Here is an 18,521-nt window from a genome sequence, read left to right as displayed (position 1 = left end):
CCTGTTCTACAGAGTGAGTGAGTGGAGTTTGTGTGTTCTATTCCTGTTCTACAGAGAGAGTGAGTGGAGTTTGTGTGTTCTATCCCTGTTCTACAGAGTGAGTGGAGTTTGTGTGTTCTAGCCCTTTTCCACAGAGTGAGTGGAGTTTGTGTGTTCTAGCCCTGTTCTACAGAGTGAGTGAGTGGAGTTTGTGTGATCTACCCCTGTTCTACAAAGTGAGTGGGTGGAGTTTGTGTGTTCTACTCCTGTACTACAGAGTGTCTGAGTGGAGTTTGTGTGATCTACCCCTGTTCTACAGCGTGAGTGAGCGGAGTTTGTGTGTTCTACCCCTGTACTACAGAGTGTCTGAGTGGAGTTTGTGTGTTCTACTCCTGTTCTACCGAGTGAGTGGAGTTTGTGTGTTCTACCCCTGTTCTACAGAGTGAGTGGAGTTTGTGTGTTGTAGCCCTGTTCTACAGAGTGAGTGGAGTTTGTGTGTTCTAGCCCTGTTCTACAGAGTGAGTGGAGTTTGTGTGTTGTAGCCCTGTTCTACAGAGTGAGTGGAGTTTGTGTGTTCTAGCCCTGTGCTACAGAGTGAGTGGGTGGAGTTTGTGTGTTCTAGCCCTGTTCTACAGAGTGAGTGGAATTTGTGTGTTTTAGCCCTGTTCTACAGAGTGAGTGAGTGGAGTTTGTGTGTTCTAGCCTTGTTCTACAGAGTGAGCGAGTGGAGTTTGTGTGTTCTAGCCCTGTTCTACAGAGTGAGTGAGTGGAGTTTGTGTGTTCTAGCCCTGTTCTACAGAGTGAGTGGTGTTTGTGTGTTCTAGCCCTGTTCTACAGTGTCAGTGGAGTTTGTGTGTTCTAGCCCTGTTCTACAGAGTGAGTGAGTGGAGTTTGTGTGTTCTACTCCTGTTCTACAGAGTGAGTGAGTGGAGTTTGTGTGTTCTAGCCCTGTTCTACAGAGTGAGTGGAGTTTGTGTGTTCTACTCCTGTTCTACCGTGTGAGTGGAGTTTGTGTGTTCTAGTCCTGTTCTAAAGAGTGAGTGAGCGGAGTTTGTGTGGTCTACTCCTGTTCTACAGTGTCAGTGGAGTTTGTGTGTTCTAGCCCTGTTCTACAGAGTGAGTGAGTGGAGTTTGTGTGTTCTAGCCCTGTTCTACAGAGTGAGTGAGTGGAGTTTGTGTGTTCTATCCTTGTCTACAGAGTGAGTGGAGTTTGTGTGTTCTACCCCTGTTCTACAGAGTGAGTGAGTAGAGTTTGTGTGTTTTAGCCATGTTCTACAGAGTGAGTGAGTGGAGTTTGTGTGTTCTACTCCTGTTCTACAGAGTGAGTGAGTGGAGTTTGTGTGTTCTACTCCTGTTCTACAGAGTTAGTGGAGTTTGTGTGTTCTAGCCCTGTTCTACAGAGAGAGTGAGTGGAGTTTGTGTGTTCTATCCCTGTTCTACAGAGAGGGTGAGTGGAGTTTGTGTGTTCTACCCCTGTTCTACAGAGAGAGTGAGTGGAGTTTGTGTGTTCTATCCCTGTTCTACAGAGTGAGTGAGTGGAGTTTGTGTGTTCTAGCCCTGTTCTACAGAGTGAGTGGAGTTTGTGTGTTCTACTCCTGTTCTACAGAGTGAGTGGAGTTTGTGTGTTCTAGTCCTGTTCTACAGAGTAAGTGAGTGGAGTTTGTGTGTTCTACTCCTGTTCTACAGAGTGAGTGGAGTTTGTGTGTTTTACCCCTGTTCCACAGAGTGCGTGAGTAGAGTTTGTGTGTTCTACTCCTGTTCTACAGAGTGAGTGGAGTTTGTGTGTTCTAGCCCTGTTCTACAGAGTGAGTGAGTGGAGTTTGTGTGTTCTACTCCTGTTCTACAGAGTGAGTGGAGTTTGTGTGTTCTAGCCCTGTTCTACAGAGTGAGTGAGTGGAGTTTGTGTGTTCTACTCCTGTTCTACAGAGTGAGTGGTGTTTGTGTGTTCTACTCCTGTTCTACAGAGTGAGTGGAGTTTGTGTGATCTACCCCTGTTCTACAGAGTGAGTGGGTGGAGTTTGTGTGTTCTACTCCTGTTCTACAGAGTGAGTGGTGTTTGTGTGTTCTACTCCTGTTCTACAGAGTGAGTGGAGTTTGTGTGTTCTACCCCTGTTCTACAGAGTGTCTGAGTGGAGTTTGTGTGTTCTACCCCTGTTCTACAGAGTGAGTGGAGTTTGTGTGTTCATCCCTGTTCTACAGAGTGAGTGGAGTTTGTGTGTTCTAGCCCTGTTCTACAGAGTGAGTGGAGTTTGTGTGTTCTAGCCCTGTTCTACAGAGTGAGTGGAGTTTGTGTGTTCTAGCCCTGTGCTACAGAGTGAGTGGGTGGAGTTTGTGTGTTCTAGCCCTGTTCTACAGAGTGAGTGGAGTTTGTGTGTTTTAGTCCTGTTCTACAGAGTGAGTGAGTGGAGTTTGTGTGTTCTAGCCCTGTTCTACAGAGTGAGTGAGTGGAGTTTGTGTTTACTAGCCCTGTTCTACAGAGTGAGCGAGTGGAGTTTGTGTGTTCTAGCCCTGTTCTACAGAGTGAGTGAGTGGAGTTTGTGTGTTCTTGCCCTGTTCTACAGAGTGAGTGGTGTTTGTGTGTTCTAGCCCTGTTCTACGGAGTGAGTGGAGTTTGTGTGTTCTACTCCTGTACTACAGAGTGAGTGAGTGGAGTTTGTATGTTCTAGCCCTGTTCTACAGAGTGAGTGAGTGGAGTTTGTGTGTTCTACTCCTGTTCTACAGAGTGATTGGAGTGTGTGTGTTCTACTCCTGTTCTACAGAGTGAGTGGGGTTTGTGTGTTCTAGCCCTGTTCTACAGAATGAGTGAGTGGAGTTTGTGTGTTCTAGCCCTGTTCTACAGAGTGAGTGGAGTTTGTGTGTTCTAGCCCTGTTCTACAGAGTGAGTGAGTGGTGTTTGTGTTCTACCCCTGTTCTACAGAGTGAGTGGAGTTTGTGTGTTCTAGCCCTGTTCTACAGAGTGAGTGAGTGGAGTTTGTGTGTTCTAGCCCTGTTCTACAGAGTGAGTGGAGTTTGTGTGTTCTAGCCCTGTGCTACAGAGTGAGTGGGTGGAGTTTGTGTGTTCTAGCCCTGTTCTACAGAGTGAGTGGAGTTTGTGTGTTCTAGCCCTGTTCTACAGAGTGAGTGAGTGGAGTTTGTGTGTTCTAGCCCTGTTCTACAGAGTGAGTGAGTGGAGTTTGTGTGTACTAGCCCTGTTCTACAGAGTGAGCGAGTGGAGTTTTTGTGTTCTAGCCCTGTTCTACAGAGTGAGTGAGTGGAGTTTGTGTGTTCTAGCCCTGTTCTACAGAGTGAGTGGTGTTTGTGTGTTCTAGCCCTGTTCTACAGAGTGAGTGGAGTTTGTGTGTTCTACTCCTGTTCTGCAGAGTGAGTGAGTGGAGTTTGTGTGTTCTACTCCTGTTCTACAGAGTGAGTGGAGTTTGTGTGTTTTACCCCTGTTCCACAGAGTGCGTGAGTAGAGTTTGTGTGTTCTACTGCTGTTCTACAGACTGAGTGGAGTTTGTGTGTTCAAGCCCTGTTCTAAAGAGTGAGTGAGCGGAGTTTGTGTGGTCTACTCCTGTTCTACCGTGTGAGTGGAGTTTGTGTGTTCTAGTCCTGTTCTAAAGAGTGAGTGAGCGGAGTTTGTGTGGTCTACTCCTGTTCTACAGTGTCAGTGGAGTTTGTGTGTTCTAGCCCTGTTCTACAGAGTGAGTGAGTGGAGTTTGTGTGTTCTAGCCCTGTTCTACAGAGTGAGTGAGTGGAGTTTGTGTGTTCTAGCCTTGTCTACAGAGTGAGTGGAGTTTGTGTGTTCTACCCCTGTTCTACAGAGTGAGTGAGTAGAGTTTGTGTGTTTTAGCCATGTTCTACAGAGTGAGTGAGTGGAGTTTGTGTGTTCTACTCCTGTTCTACAGAGTGAGTGAGTGGAGTTTGTGTGTTTTAGCCCTGTTCTACAGAGTGAGTGAGTGGAGTTTGTGTGTTCTAGCCCTGTTCTACAGAGTGAGTGAGTGGAGTTTGTGTGTTCTATTCCTGTTCTACAGAGAGAGTGAGTGGAGTTTGTGTGTTCTAGCCCTGTTCCACAGAGTGAGTGGAGTTTGTGTGTTCTAGCCCTGTTCTACAGAGTGAGTGAGTGGAGTTTGTGTGTTCTACTCCTGTTCTACAGAGTGAGTGGAGTTTGTGTGGTCTACTCCTGTTCTACAGAGTGAGTGAGTGGAGTTTGTGTGTTCTACCCCTGTTCTACAGAGTGAGTGGAGTTTGTGTGGTCTACTCCTGTTCTACAGAGTGAGTGGCGTTTGTGTGGTCTATCCCTGTTCTACAGAGTGAGTGAGTGGAGTTTGTGTGTTCTAACCCTGTTCTACAGAGTGAGTGAGTGGAGTTTGTGTGTTCTAGCCGTGTTCTACTGAGTGAGTGAGTGGAGTTTGTGTGTTCTAGCCCTGTTCTACAGAGTGAGTGGAATTTGTGTGTTCTAGCCCTGTGCTACAGAGTGAGTGGGTGGAGTTTGTGTGTTCTACTCCTGTTCTACAGAGTGAGTGGAGTTTGTGTGTTCTAGCCCTGTTATACAGAGTGAGTGAGTGGAGTTTATGTGTTCTAGCCCTGTTCTACAGAGTGAGTGAGCGGAGTTTGTGTGTTCTAGCCCTGTTCTACAGAGTGAGTGGAGTTTGTGTGTTCTACTCCTGTTCTACAGTGTGAGTGGAGTTTGTGTGTTCTACTCCTGTTCTACAGAGGGAGTCAGCGGAGTTTGTGTGTTCTACCCCTGTTCTACAGAGTGAGTGAGTGGAGTTTGTGTGTTCTACTCCTGTTCTACAGAGTTAGTGGAGTTTGTGTGTTCTACCCCTGTTCTACAGAGGGAGTCAGCGGAGTTTGTGTGTTCTACTCCTGTTCTACAGAGTGAGTGGAGTTTGTGTGTTCTATGCCTGTTCTACAGAGAGAGTGAGTGGAGTTTGTGTGTTCTAGCTCTGTTCTACAGAGTGAGTGGAGTTTGTGTGTTCTACTCCTGTTCTGCAGAGTGAGTGGAGTTTGTGTGTTCTAGCCCTGTTCTACAGAGTGAGTGAGTGGAGTTTGTGTGTTCTACTCCTGTTCTACAGAGTGAGTGGAGTTTGTGTGTTCTACTCCTGTTCTACAGTGAGTGAGTGGAGTTTGTGTGTTCTACTCCTGTTCTACAGAGTGAGTGAGTGGAGTTTGTGTGTTCTACCCCTGTTCTACAGAGTGAGTGGAGTTTGTGTGTTCTACTCCTGTTCTACAGAGTGAGTGGAGTTTGTGTATTCTAGCCCTGTTCTACAGTGAGTGAGTTGGGTTTTTGTGTTCTAGCCCTGCTCTACAGAGTGAGTGAGTGGAGTTTGTGTGTTCTAGCCCTGTTCTGCAGAGTGAGTGGAGTTTGTGTGTTCTACTGCTGTTCTACAGAGTTAGTGACTGGAGTTTGTGTGTTCTAACCCCGTTCTACAGAGTGAGTGGAGTTTGTGTGTTCTACCCCTGTTCTACAGAGTGAGTGAGTGGAGTTTGTGTGTTCTACCCCTGTTCTACAGAGTGAGTGGAGTTTGTGTGGTCTACTCCTGTTCTACAGAGTGAGTGGCGTTTGTGTGGTCTATCCCTGTTCTACAGAGTGAGTGAGTGGAGTTTGTGTGTTCTAACCCTGTTCTAGAGAGTGAGTGAGTGGAGTTTGTGTGTTCTAGCCCTGTTCTACAGAGTGAGTGAGTGGAGTTTGTGTGTTCTAGCCCAGTTCTACAGAGTGAGTGGAATTTGTGTGTTCTAGCCCTGTGCTACAGAGTGAGTGGGTGGAGTTTGTGTGTTCTACTCCTGTTCTACAGAGTGAGTGGAGTTTGTGTGTTCTAGCCCTGTTATACAGAGTGAGTGAGTGGAGTTTATGTGTTCTAGCCCTGTTCTACAGAGTGAGTGAGTGGAGTTTGTGTGTACTAGTCCTGTTCTACAGAGTGACGAAGTGGAGTTTGTGTGTTCTACTCCTGTTCTACAGAGTGAGTGAGTGGAGTTTGTGTGTTCTACTCCTGTTCTACAGACTGAGTGGAGTTTGTGTGTTCAAGCCCTGTTCTAAAGAGTGAGTGAGCGGAGTTTGTGTGGTCTACTCCTGTTCTACCGTGTGAGTGGAGTTTGTGTGTTCTAGTCCTGTTCTAAAGAGTGAGTGAGCGGAGTTTGTGTGGTCTACTCCTGTTCTACAGTGTCAGTGGAGTTTGTGTGTTCTAGCCCTGTTCTACAGAGTGAGTGAGTGGAGTTTGTGTGTTCTAGCCCTGTTCTACAGAGTGAGTGAGTGGAGTTTGTGTGTTCTAGCCTTGTCTACAGAGTGAGTGGAGTTTGTGTGTTCTACCCCTGTTCTACAGAGTGAGTGAGTAGAGTTTGTGTGTTTTAGCCATGTTCTACAGAGTGAGTGAGTGGAGTTTGTGTGTTCTACTCCTGTTCTACAGAGTGAGTGAGTGGAGTTTGTGTGTTTTAGCCCTGTTCTACAGAGTGAGTGAGTGGAGTTTGTGTGCTCTAGCCCTGTTCTACAGAGTGAGTGAGTGGAGTTTGTGTGTTCTATTCCTGTTCTACAGAGAGAGTGAGTGGAGTTTGTGTGTTCTAGCCCTGTTCCACAGAGTGAGTGGAGTTTGTGTGTTCTAGCCCTGTTCTACAGAGTGAGTGAGTGGAGTTTGTGTGTTCTACTCCTGTTCTACAGAGTGAGTGAGTGGAGTTTGTGTGTTCTAGCCCTGGTCTACAGAGTGAGTGAGTGGAGTTTGTGTGTTCTACTCCTGTTCTACAGAGTGAGTGAGTGGAGTTTGTGTGTTTTAGCCCTGTTCTACAGAGTGAGTGAGTGGAGTTTGTGTGTTCTAGCCCTGTTCTACAGAGTGAGTGAGTGGAGTTTGTGTGTTCTACTCCTGTTCTACAGAGTGAGTGAGTGGAGTTTGTGTGTTCTAGCCCTGGTCTACAGAGTGAGTGGAGTTTGTGTGTTCTACTCCTGTTCTACAGACTGAGTGGAGTTTGTGTGTTCAAGCCCTGTTCTAAAGAGTGAGTGAGCGGAGTTTGTGTGTTCTAGCCCTGTTCTACAGAGTGAGTGGAGTTTGTGTGTTCTAGCCCTGTTCTACAGAGTGAGTGAGTGGAGTTTGTGTGTTCTAGCCCTGTTCTACAGAGTGAGTTAGTGGAGTTTGTGTGTTCTACTCCTGTTCTACAGAGTGAATGGAGTTTGTGTGTTCTACTCCTGTTCTACAGAGTGAGTGGAGTTTGTGTGTTCTAGCCCTGTTCTACAGTGAGTGAGTTGGGTTTGTGTGTTCTAGCCCTGTTCTACAGAGTGAGTTAGTGGAGTTTGTGTGTTCTAGCCCTGTTCTACAGAGTGAGTGAGTGGAGTTTGTGTGTTCTAGCCCTCTTCTACAGAGTGAGTGAGTGGAGTTTGTGTGTTCTACCCCTGTTCTACAGAGGGAGTGAGTGGAGTTTGTGTGTTCTATCCCTGTTCTACAGAGTGAGTGGAGTTTGTGTGGTCTACTCCTGTTCTACAGAGTGAGTGAGTGGAGTTTGTGTGTTCTACCCCTGTTCTACAGAGTGAGTGGAGTTTGTGTGGTCTACTCCTGTTCTACAGAGTGAGTGGCGTTTGTGTGGTCTATCCCTGTTCTACAGAGTGAGTGAGTGGAGTTTGTGTGTTCTAGCCGTGTTCTACTGAGTGAGTGAGTGGAGTTTGTGTGTTCTAGCCCTGTTCTACAGAGTGAGTGGAATTTGTGTGTTCTAGCCCTGTGCTACAGAGTGAGTGGGTGGAGTTTGTGTGTTCTACTCCTGTTCTACAGAGTGAGTGGAGTTTGTGTGTTCTAGCCCTGTTATACAGAGTGAGTGAGTGGAGTTTGTGTGTTCTACTCCTGTTCTACAGTGTGAGTGGAGTTTGTGTGTTCTACCCCTGTTCTACAGAGGGAGTCAGCGGAGTTTGTGTGTTCTACTCCTGTTCTACAGAGTTAGTGGAGTTTGTGTGTTCTACTCCTGTTCTACAGAGTGAGTGGAGTTTGTGTGTTCTATGCCTGTTCTACAGAGAGAGTGAGTGGAGTTTGTGTGTTTTAGCCCTGTTCTACAGAGTGAGTGGAGTTTGTGTGTTCTACTCCTGTTCTGCAGAGTGAGTGGAGTTTGTGTATTCTAGCCCTGTTCTACAGTGAGTGAGTTGGGTTTTTGTGTTCTAGCCCTGCTCTACAGAGTGAGTGAGTGGAGTTTGTGTGTTCTAGCCCTGTTCTGCAGAGTGAGTGGAGTTTGTGTGTTCTACTGCTGTTCTACAGAGTTAGTGACTGGAGTTTGTGTGTTCTAACCCCGTTCTACAGAGTGAGTGGAGTTTGTGTGTTCTACCCCTGTTCTACAGAGTGAGTGAGTGGAGTTTGTGTGTTCTACTGCTGTTCTACAGAGTGAGTGAGTGGAGTTTGTGTGTTCTACCCCTGTTCTACAGAGTGAGTGGAGTTTGTGTGGTCTACTCCTGTTTTACAGAGTGAGTGGCGTTTGTGTGGTCTATCCCTGTTCTACAGAGTGAGTGAGTGGAGTTTGTGTGTTCTAACCCTGTTCTAGAGAGTGAGTGAGTGGAGTTTGTATGTTCTAGCCCTGTTCTACAGAGTGAGTGAGTGGAGTTTGTGTGTTCTAGCCCAGTTCTACAGAGTGAGTGGAATTTGTGTGTTCTAGCCCTGTGCTACAGAGTGAGTGGGTGGAGTTTGTGTGTTCTACTCCTGTTCTACAGAGTGAGTGGAGTTTGTGTGTTCTAGCCCTGTTATACAGAGTGAGTGAGTGGAGTTTATGTGTTCTAGCCCTGTTCTACAGAGTGAGTGAGTGGAGTTTGTGTGTACTAGTCCTGTTCTACAGAGTGACGAAGTGGAGTTTGTGTGTTCTAGCCCTGTTCTACAGAGTGAGTGAGTGAAGTTTGTGTGTTCTACTCCTGTTCTGCAGAGTGAGTGAGTGAAGTTTGTGTGTTCTACTCCTGTTCTACAGAGTGAGTGGGGTTTGTTTGTTCTAGCCCTGTTGTAAAGAGTGAGTGGAGTTTGTGTGGTCTACTCCTGTTCTACAGTGTGAGTGGAGTTTGTGTGTTCTACCCCTGTTCTACAGAGGGAGTCAGCGGAGTTTGTGTGGTCTACTCCTGTTCTACAGAGTTAGTGGAGTTTGTGTGTTCTAGCCCTGTTCTACAGAGAGAGTGAGTGGGGTTTGTGTGTTCTATCCCTGTTCTACAGTGAGAGTGAGTGGAGTTTGCGTGTTGTACCCCTGTTCTACAGAGAGAGTGAGTGGAATTTGTGTGTTCTATCCCTGTTCTACAGAGTGAGTGAGTGGAGTTTGTGTGTTCTACTCCTGTTCTACAGAGTGAGTGAGTGGAGTTTGTGTGTTCTAGCCCTGTTCTACAGAGTGAGTGGAGTTTGTGTGTTCTAGCCCTGTTCTACAGAGTGAGTGAGTGGAGATTGTGTGTTCCACCCCTGTTCTACAGAGTGAGTGGAATTTGTGTGTTCTAGCCCTGTGCTACAGAGTGAGTGGGTGGAGTTTGTGTGTTCTACTCCTGTTCTACAGAGTGAGTGGAGTTTGTGTGTTCTAGCCCTGTTACACAGAGTGAGTGAGTGGAGTTTATGTGTTCTAGCCCTGTTCTACAGAGTGAGTGAGTGGAGTTTGTGTGTACTAGCCCTGTTCTACAGAGTGACGAAGTGGAGTTTGTGTGTTCTAGCCCTGTTCTACAGAGTGAGTGAGTGAAGTTTGTGTGTTCTACTCCTGTTCTGCAGAGTGAGTGAGTGAAGTTTGTGTGTTCTACTCCTGTTATACAAAGTGAGTTAGTGGAGTTTGTGTGTTCTACTCCTGTTCTACAAAGTGAGTGAGTGGAGTTTGTGTGTTCTACCCCTGTTCTACAGAGTGAGTGAGTGGAGTTTGTGTGTTCTACTTCTGTTCTACAGAGTGAGTGAGTGGAGTTTGTGTGTTCTAGCCCTGTTCTACAGAGTGAGTGAGTGGAGTTTGTGTGTTCTAGCCCTGTTCTACAGAGTGAGTGGAGTTTGTGTGTTCTACCACTGTTCTACAGAGGGAGTCAGCGGAGTTTGTGTGTTCTACTCCTGTTCTACAGAGTTAGTGGAGTTTGTGTGTTCTAGCCCTGTTCTACAGAGATAGTGAGTGGAGTTTGTGTGTTCTACTCCTGTTCTGCAGAGTGAGTGGAGTTTGTGTGTTCTACTCCTGTTCTACAGAGTGAGTGACTGGAGTTTGTGTGTTCTAACCCCGTTCTACAGAGTGAGTGGAGTTTGTGTGTTCTACTCCTGTTCTACAGAGTGAGTGAGTGGAGTTTGTGTGTTCTACCCCTGTTCTACAGAGTGAGTGAGTGGAGTTTGTGTGTTCTAGCCCTGTTCTACAGAGTGAGTGAGTGGAGTTTGTGTGTTCTAGCCCTGTTCTACAGAGTGAGTGGAGTTTGTGTGTTCTAGCCCTGTTCTACAGAGTGAGTGGAGTTTGTGTGTTCTACTCCTGTTCTACAGAGTGAGTGGAGTTTGTGTGTTCTAACCCTGTTCTACAGAGCGAGTCAGCGGAGTTTGTGTGGTCTACTCCTGTTCTACAGAGTTAGTGGAGTTTGTGTGTTCTAGCCCTGTTCTACAGAGAGAGTGAGTGGGGTTTGTGTGTTCTATCCCTGTTCTACAGTGAGAGTGAGTGGAGTTTGCGTGTTGTACCCCTGTTCTACAGAGAGAGTGAGTGGAGTTTGGGTGTTCTATCCCTGTTCTACAGAGTGAGTGAGTGGAGTTTGTGTGTTCTAGCCCTGTTCCACAGAGTGAGTGGAGTTTGTGTGTTCTACTCCTGTTCTACAGAGTGAGTGGAGTTTGTGTGTTCTAGCCCTGTTCTACAGAGTGAGTGGAGTTTGTGTGTTCTAGCCCTGTTCTACAGAGTGAGTGGAGTTTGTGTGTTCTACTCCTGTTCTACAGAGGGAGTCAGCGGAGTTTGTGTGGTCTACTCCTGTTCTACAGAGTTAGTGGAGTTTGTGTGTTCTAGCCCTGTTCTACAGAGAGAGTGAGTTGAGTTTGTGTGTTCTATCCCTGTTCTACAGTGAGAGTGAGTGGAGTTTGCGTGTTCTACCCCTGTTCTACAGAGAGAGTGAGTGGAGTTTGTGTCTTCTATCCCTGTTCTACAGAGTGAGTGAGTGGAGTTTGTGTGTTCTACTCCTGTTCTACCGAGTGAGTGGAGTTTGTGTGTTCTACCCCTGTTCTACAGAGTGATTGGAGTGTGTGTGTGTTCTACTCCTGTTCTACAGAGTGAGTTAGTGGAGTTTGTGTGTTCTAGCCCTGTTCTACAGAGTGAGTGATTGGAGTTTGTGTGTTCTACTCCTGTTCTACAGAGTGAGTGAAGTTTGTGTGTTCTAGCCCTGTTCTATAGAGTGAGTGAGTGCAGTTTGTGTGTTCTAGCCCTGTTCTACAGAGTGAGTGGAGTTTGTGTGTTCTATTCCTGTTCTACAGAGTGAGTGAGTGGAGTTTGTGTGTTCTAGCCCTGTTCCACAGAGTGAGTGGAGTTTGTGTGTTCTAGCCCTGTTCTACAGAGTGAGTGAGTGGAGTTTGTGTGGTCAACCCCTGTTCTACAGAGTGAGTGAGTGGAGTTTGTGTGGTCTACCCCTGTTCTACAGAGTGAGTGAGTGGTGTTTGTGTGTTCTACTCCTGTTCTACAGAGTGAGTGGAGTTTGTGTGTTCCACTCCTGTTCTACAGAGTGAGTGAGTGGAGTTTGTGTGTTCTACTCCTGTTCTACAGAGTGAGTGAGTGGAGTTTGTGTGTTCTAGCCCTGTTCTACAGAGTTAGTGGAGTTTGTGTGTTCTACTCCTGTTCTACAGAGTGAGTGAGTGGAGTTTGTGTGTTCTAGCCCTGTTCTACAGAGTTGGTGGAGTTTGTGTGTTCTACCCCTGTTCTACAGAGTGAGTAATTGGAGTTTGTGTGTTCTACTCCTGTTCTACAGAGTGAGTGAGTGGAGTTTGTGTGTACTAGCCTGTTCTACAGAGTGAGTGGAGTTTGTGTGTTCTAGCCCTGTTCTACAGAGTTGGTGGAGTTTGTGTGTTCTACCCCTGTTCTACAGAGTAAGTGAGTGGAGTTTGTGTGTTCTAGCCCTGTTCTACAGAGTGAGTGAGTGGAGTTTGTGTTACTGCTGTTGCTATACTGATGCACAGTTCAATTACCACTGCTGCTACTGTTGATATAAGTGGTTAGTTGTGGCTTCTGTTATTATAATATAGATTTTGGGGGGGGACCCATCCCCACCAATATTAAAACATGCTCAAAATGTCCCCTCCCCCAATATATTGCTATAAAATATTTGATTGATTATATGATTTTGGTTATGATTGTGCTTTCTTAATCCCTAATCTCTGCCATTACTTACATTCAAACAAGAAAATGTATAATGTCTAACACCATTAGACATTATTGTAAAAAAAAATACGTGAAAAGTCTATCCTGTGTGTTAGTGAATTCTTTTTAAAAATTTTAGGCAGGAAATGAGATTTAAAGTTTAGATTTGTTTTTCTGGGGGGGGGGGGGGGGGGGGGGGGCGGGGGGGACGGGGGACGACGACCCCCAGACACCCTGGAAGATTTGATCCCCCCAAATGTTCACTCTTGCTATGGCCTTGCTATTGTTGTTGTTGTTGATGTTCTTGATGTTGTTGTTATTGTTGTTGTTGTTGATGTTGTTGATGTTGTTGTTGTTGTTGATGTTGTTGATGCCACTGTTACTATTCTTGTTGTTGTTGATGTTGTTGTTGTTGATGCCACTGTTACTATTGTTGATGTTGTTGTTGTTGATGCCACTGTTACTATTGTTGTTGTTGTTGATGTTGTTGTTGTTGATGTTGTTGATGTTGTTGTTGTTGATGTTGTTGATGTTGTTGATGCCACTGTTACTATTGTTGTTGTTGATGTTGTTGTTGTTGATGTTGTTGATGTTGTTGATGCCACTGTTACTATTGTTGTTGTTGATGTTGTTGTTGTTAATGTTGTTGTTGTTGTTGATGTTGTTGATGCCACTGTTACTATTGTTGTTGTTGTTGATGTTGTTGTTGTTGTTGATGTTGTTGATGTTGTTGTTGTTGATGTTGTTGATGCCACTGTTACTATTGTTGTTGTTGTTGATGATGTTGTTGTTGTTGTTGATGACACTGTTACTATTGTTGTTGTTGTTGTTGATGCCACTGTTACTATTGTTGATGTTGTTGATGTTGTTGTTGTTGATGCCACTGTTACTATTGTTGTTGTTGTTGATGATGTTGTTGTTGTTGTTGATGCCACTGTTACTATTGTTGTTGATGTTGTTGTTGTTGATGCCACTGTTACTATTGTTGTTGTTGTTGATGACACTGTTACTATTGTTGTTGTTGTTGATGTTGTTGTTGTTGATGCCACTGTTACTATTGTTGTTGTTGTTGATGACACTGTTACTATTGTTGTTGTTGATGTTGTTGTTGTTGTTGATGCCACTGTTACTATTGTTGTTGTTGTTGATGCCACTGTTACTATTGTTGTTGTTGATGACACTGTTACTATTGTTGTTGTTGTTGATGTTGTTGATGATGATGATACCACTGCTGCTGCTACTGTTTGTTGTTGATGACGACATCACTGTTACGTCATTAAGCAACCGATGCTGCGACGTCATATTAGCAGCTCACAACACAAAGACAAAGGTCCCCCGTGTAGCCTCTAACAGGCTGTAGCGGCAAGTGCTGTTAGTAGCGAGTAGCAGCGCCTGTGAAGGCTACCGGCACTGTGGCACACGAGGGGGTGGGTGGCCAGCACCACCCCCGGCCGCCTTTGTCTCTCCACCAGTGGCGATGTTCACTACGCTTCACCGCTACACCAAGTATTCATTTGAGTGGACCTTGGGGAGGCTCAGGACCGGTTCAGATTTTCGTCATCAGCGATTCCCACTTCATCTCTCTGTGTCTCTCTCTGTGTGTCTCTCTGTGTGTCTCTGTGTCTCTATCACGATCTCCTCTGTCTCTCTCTGTGTGTCTCTGTCTCTATCTCTGTGTCTCTCTGTCTCTCTCTGTATCTTCTCTGTCTCTCTGTCTCAGCGGGCAGCAGAATGTCTCTCTCTTTCTCTCTGTCTATCTGTGTCTCTCTCTTTCTGTGTCTCTCTGTGTCTCTCTGTATCTCATCTGTCTCTCTCTGTCTCTCTCTGTGTCTCTCCGTGTCTCTCTCTGTGTCTCTCTGTGTCTTTCTCTCTCTGTCTCTCTGTGTCTCTGTATCTCTCTGTGTCTCTCTCTGTCTCTGTGTCTCTGTGTGTTTCTCTGTGTGTCTCTCTCTGTGTCTCTCTCTCTCTGTGTCTCTCTCTGTGTCTCTCTGTGTCTCTCTGTGTCTCTGTGTGTCTCTGCGTGTCTCTCTGTGTCTCTGTGTGTCTCTCTGTGTCTCTGTGTGTCTCTCTGTCTCTGTGTCTCTGTGTCTCTCTGTGTCTCTGTGTGTCTCTGTGTCTCTGTGTATCTCTGTGTCTCTGTGTATCTCTGTGTCTCTGTGTCTCTGTGTGTCTCTCTGTGTCTCTGTGTCTCTCTGTGTCTCTGTGTGTCTCTCTGTGTCTTTGTGTGTCTCTCTCTGTGTCTCTGTGTGTCTCTCTGTGTCTCTCTCTGTGCCTCTGTGTGTCTCTCTGTGTCTCTCTGTGTCTCTCTGTGTTTCTCTGTGTCTCTCTGTGTCTCTGTGTGTCTCTGTGTGTCTCTGTGTCTCTGTGTGTCTCCCTGTGTCTCTCTGTGTGTCTCTGTGTGTCTCTGTGTCTCTGTGTGTCTCTGTGTCTCTGTGTGTCTCTGTGTGTCTCTCTCTCTGTCTCTGTGTGTCTCTGTGTGTCTCTCTCTGTCTCTGTGTGTCTCTGTGTGTCTCTGTGTCTCTGTGTGTCTCTCTCTGTCTCTGTGTGTCTCTGTGTGTCTCTCTCTGTCTCTCTGTGTCTCTGTGTGTCTCTCTGTGTCTCTGTGTGTCTCTGTCTCTGTGTGTCTCTCTGTGTCTCTGTGTCTCTGTGTCTCTCTGTGTCTCTCTGTGTCTCTGTGTGTCTCTGTGTGTCTCTCTGTGTCTCTGTGTGTCTCTCTGTGTCTCTGTGTCTCTCTGTGTCTCTGTGTGTCTCTGTGTCTCTGTGTGTCTCTGTGTCTCTCTGTGTCTCTGTGTGTCTCTGTGTGTCTCCCTGTGTCTCTATGTGTCTCTCTGTGTCTCTGTGTCTCTCTGTGTGTCTCTCTGTGTGTCTCTCTGTGTGTCTCTCTCTGTGTCTCTGTGTGTCTCTTTGTGTCTCTGTGTCTCTCTGTGTCTCTCTGTGTGTCTCTTTGTGTCTCTGTGTCTCTCTCTGTCTCTGTGTGTCTCTGTGTGTCTCTGTGTGTCTCTCTGTGTCTCTGTGTGTCTCTGTGTCTCTGTGTGTCTCTCTGTGTGTCTCTGTGTGTCTCTGTGTGTATCTGTGTCTCTGTGTCTCTGTGTCTCTCTGTGTCTCTGTGTCTCTCTGTGTGTCTGTGTGTCTCTCTGTCTCTGTGTCTCTGTGTGTCTCTCTGTGTCTCTGTGTCTCTCTGTGTCTCTGTGTCTCTTTGTGTCTCTCTGTGTCTCTGTGTGTCTCTGTGTCTCTGTGTCTCTGTGTGTGTCTGTGTGTCTCTCTGTCTCTGTGTCTCTGTGTGTCTCTCTGTGTCTCTGTGTCTCTCTGTGTCTCTGTGTCTCTGTGTGTCTCTGTGTGTCTCTCTCTCTGTCTCTGTGTGTCTCTGTGTGTCTCTCTCTGTCTCTGTGTGTCTCTGTGTGTCTCTGTGTCTCTGTGTGTCTCTCTCTGTCTCTGTGTGTCTCTGTGTGTCTCTCTCTGTCTCTCTGTGTCTCTGTGTGTCTCTCTGTGTCTCTGTGTGTCTCTGTCTCTGTGTGTCTCTCTGTGTCTCTGTGTCTCTGTGTCTCTCTGTGTCTCTCTGTGTCTCTGTGTGTCTCTGTGTGTCTCTCTGTGTCTCTGTGTGTCTCTCTGTGTCTCTGTGTCTCTCTGTGTCTCTGTGTGTCTCTGTGTCTCTGTGTGTCTCTGTGTCTCTCTGTGTCTCTGTGTGTCTCTGTGTGTCTCCCTGTGTCTCTATGTGTCTCTCTGTGTCTCTGTGTCTCTCTGTGTGTCTCTCTGTGTCTCTCTGTGTGTCTCTCTGTGTGTCTCTCTCTGTGTCTCTGTGTGTCTCTTTGTGTCTCTGTGTCTCTCTGTGTCTCTCTGTGTGTCTCTTTGTGTCTCTGTGTCTCTCTCTGTCTCTGTGTGTCTCTGTGTGTCTCTGTGTGTCTCTCTGTGTCTCTGTGTGTCTCTGTGTCTCTGTGTGTCTCTCTGTGTGTCTCTGTGTGTCTCTGTGTGTATCTGTGTCTCTGTGTCTCTGTGTCTCTCTGTGTCTCTGTGTCTCTCTGTGTGTCTGTGTGTCTCTCTGTCTCTGTGTCTCTGTGTGTCTCTCTGTGTCTCTGTGTCTCTCTGTGTCTCTGTGTCTCTTTGTGTCTCTCTGTGTCTCTGTGTGTCTCTGTGTCTCTGTGTCTCTGTGTCTCTCTGTGTGTCTGTGTGTCTCTCTGTCTCTGTGTCTCTGTGTGTCTCTCTGTGTCTCTGTGTCTCTCTGTGTCTCTGTGTCTCTCTGTGTCTCTGTGTCTCTGTGTCTCTGTGTCTCTCTGTGTGTCTGTGTGTCTCTTTGTCTCTGTGTCTCTGTGTGTCTCTCTGTGTCTCTGTGTCTCTCTGTGTCTCTGTGTCTCTCTGTGTCTCTGTGTCTCTCTGTGTCTCTCTGTGTCTTTGTGTGTCTTTGTGTCTCCCTGTGTCTCCACGAGCAGCTGGGTGATGCTGATGTCCCACCCTGTGTCTCTGTGTGTCTCTGTGTCTCTCTGTGTCTCTGTCTGTGTCTCTGTGTGTCTCTTTGTGTGTCTCTGTGTCTCTGTGTGTCTCTGTGTCTCTGTGTGTCTCTCTGTGTCTCTGTGTGTCTCTCTGTGTCTCTCTGTGTATCTCTCTGTCTCTGTGTGTCTCTGTGTGTCTCTGTGTATATCTGTGTCTCTGTGTATCTCTGCATCTCTGTGTGTCTCCCTGTGTCTCTGTGTCTCTGTGTGTCTCTCTGTGTCTCTGTGTGTCTCTGTGTCTCTGTGTGTCTCTGTGTCTCTCTGTGTCTCTCTGTGTCTCTGTGTGTCTCTCTGTGTCTCTGTGTGTCTCTCTGTGTATCTGTGTCTCTCTGTGTCTCTGTGTGTCTCTGTGTCTCTGTGTGTCTCTGTGTCTCTCTGTGTCTCTGTGTGTCTCTGTGTCTCTCTGTGTGTCTCTCTGTGTCTCTGTGTGTCTCTGTGTCTCTCTGTGTCTCTGTGTGTCTCTGTGTGTCTCTCTGTGTCTCTGTGTGTCTCTCTGTGTATCTGTGTCTCTCTGTGTCTCTGTGTGTCTCTGTGTCTCTGTGTGTCTCTGTGTCTCTCTGTGTCTCTCTGTGTCTCTGTGTCTCTCTGTGTGTCTCTCTGTGTCTCTCTGTGTGTCTCTCTGTGTGTCTCTCTGTGTGTCTCTGTGTGTCTCTTTGTGTCTCTGTGTCTCTCTGTGTCTCTCTGTGTGTTTCTTTGTGTCTCTGTGTCTCTCTCTGTCTCTGTGTGTCTCTGTGTGTCTCTGTGTGTCTCTGTGTCTCTGTGTGTCTCTGTGTCTCTCTGTGTCTCTGTGTCTCTCTGTGTGTCTGTGTGTCTCTCTGTCTCTGTGTCTCTCTGTGTCTCTGTCTGTGTCTCTGTGCGTCTCTCTGTGTGTCTCTGTGTCTCTGTGTGTCTCTGTGTCTCTGTGTCTCTGTGTGTCTCTCTGTGTCTCTGTGTGTCTCTCTGTGTCTCTCTGTGTATCTCTCTGTCTCTGTGTGTCTCTGTGTGTCTCTCTGTGTCTCTGTGTATATCTGTGTCTCTGTGTATCTCTGCATCTCTGTGTGTCTCCCTGTGTCTCTGTGTCTCTCTGTGTCTCTGTGTCTCTCTCTCTGTCTCTGTGTGTCTCTGTGTGTCTCTGTGTGTCTCTCTGTGTCTCTGTGTGTCTTTGTGTGTCTCTGTGTCTCTGTGTCTCTCTGTGTCTCTGTGTCTCTCTGTGTCTCTGTGTGTCTCTGTGTCTCTCTGTGTGTATCTGTGTCTCTGTGTGTCTCTGTGTGTCTCTCTGTCTCCGCGAACAGCTGGGTGATGCTGATGTCCCACCCTGTGTCTCTCTGTGTCTCTGTGTCTCCCTGTGTCTCTGTGTCTCTGTGTGTCTCTGTGTGTCTCCCTGTGTCTCTCTGTGTCTCTGTGTGTCTCTGTGTCTCTGTGTGTCTCTCTGTGTCTCTCTGTGTGCGAGCAGCTGGGTGATGCTGATGTCCCACCTTGTGTCTCTCTGTGTCTCTGTGTCTCTGTGTGTCTCTGTGTCTCTCTGTGTCTCTGTGTCTCTGTGTGTCTCTGTGTCTCCACGAGCAGCTGGGTGATGCTGATGTCCCACCCTGTGTCTCTCTGTCTCTCTGTCTCTGTCTCTCTCTGTGTCTCTCTGTCTCTCTGTGTATATCTGTGTCTCTCTGTGTCTCTCTGTGTCTCTCTGTGTCTCTCTGTGTGTCTCTGTGTCTCTGTGTGTCTCCGCGAGCACCTGGGTGATGCTGATGTCCCACCCTGTGTCTCTGTGTCTCTCTCTGTGTGTCTCTGTGTGTCTCTGTGTCTCTCTGTGTCTCTGTGTGTCTCTGTGTGTCTCTGTGTCTC

The 18,521-nt window shown here is 46.8% G+C and overlaps 1 protein-coding gene across 1 annotated transcript in view; it reads left to right on the top strand.

Annotated features, from left to right (window-relative positions):
* LOC116958210 (uncharacterized) overlaps nucleotides 1-18,521 on the top strand; it is a 75,058-nt gene that overhangs the window by 39,836 nt on the left and 16,701 nt on the right. The window lies entirely within an intron of this gene.

The sequence above is a fragment of the Petromyzon marinus genome, chromosome 74, assembly GCF_048934315.1.
Source record: "Petromyzon marinus isolate PM22_M1 ecotype Great Lakes invasive population chromosome 74, UKy_Petmar_22M1.pri1.0, whole genome shotgun sequence".
NCBI classification, from domain to species: domain Eukaryota; kingdom Metazoa; phylum Chordata; class Hyperoartia; order Petromyzontiformes; family Petromyzontidae; genus Petromyzon; species Petromyzon marinus.
Note: the sequence above shows the minus strand (reverse complement) of the source record. Positions and strands in the feature narration are given on the sequence as shown.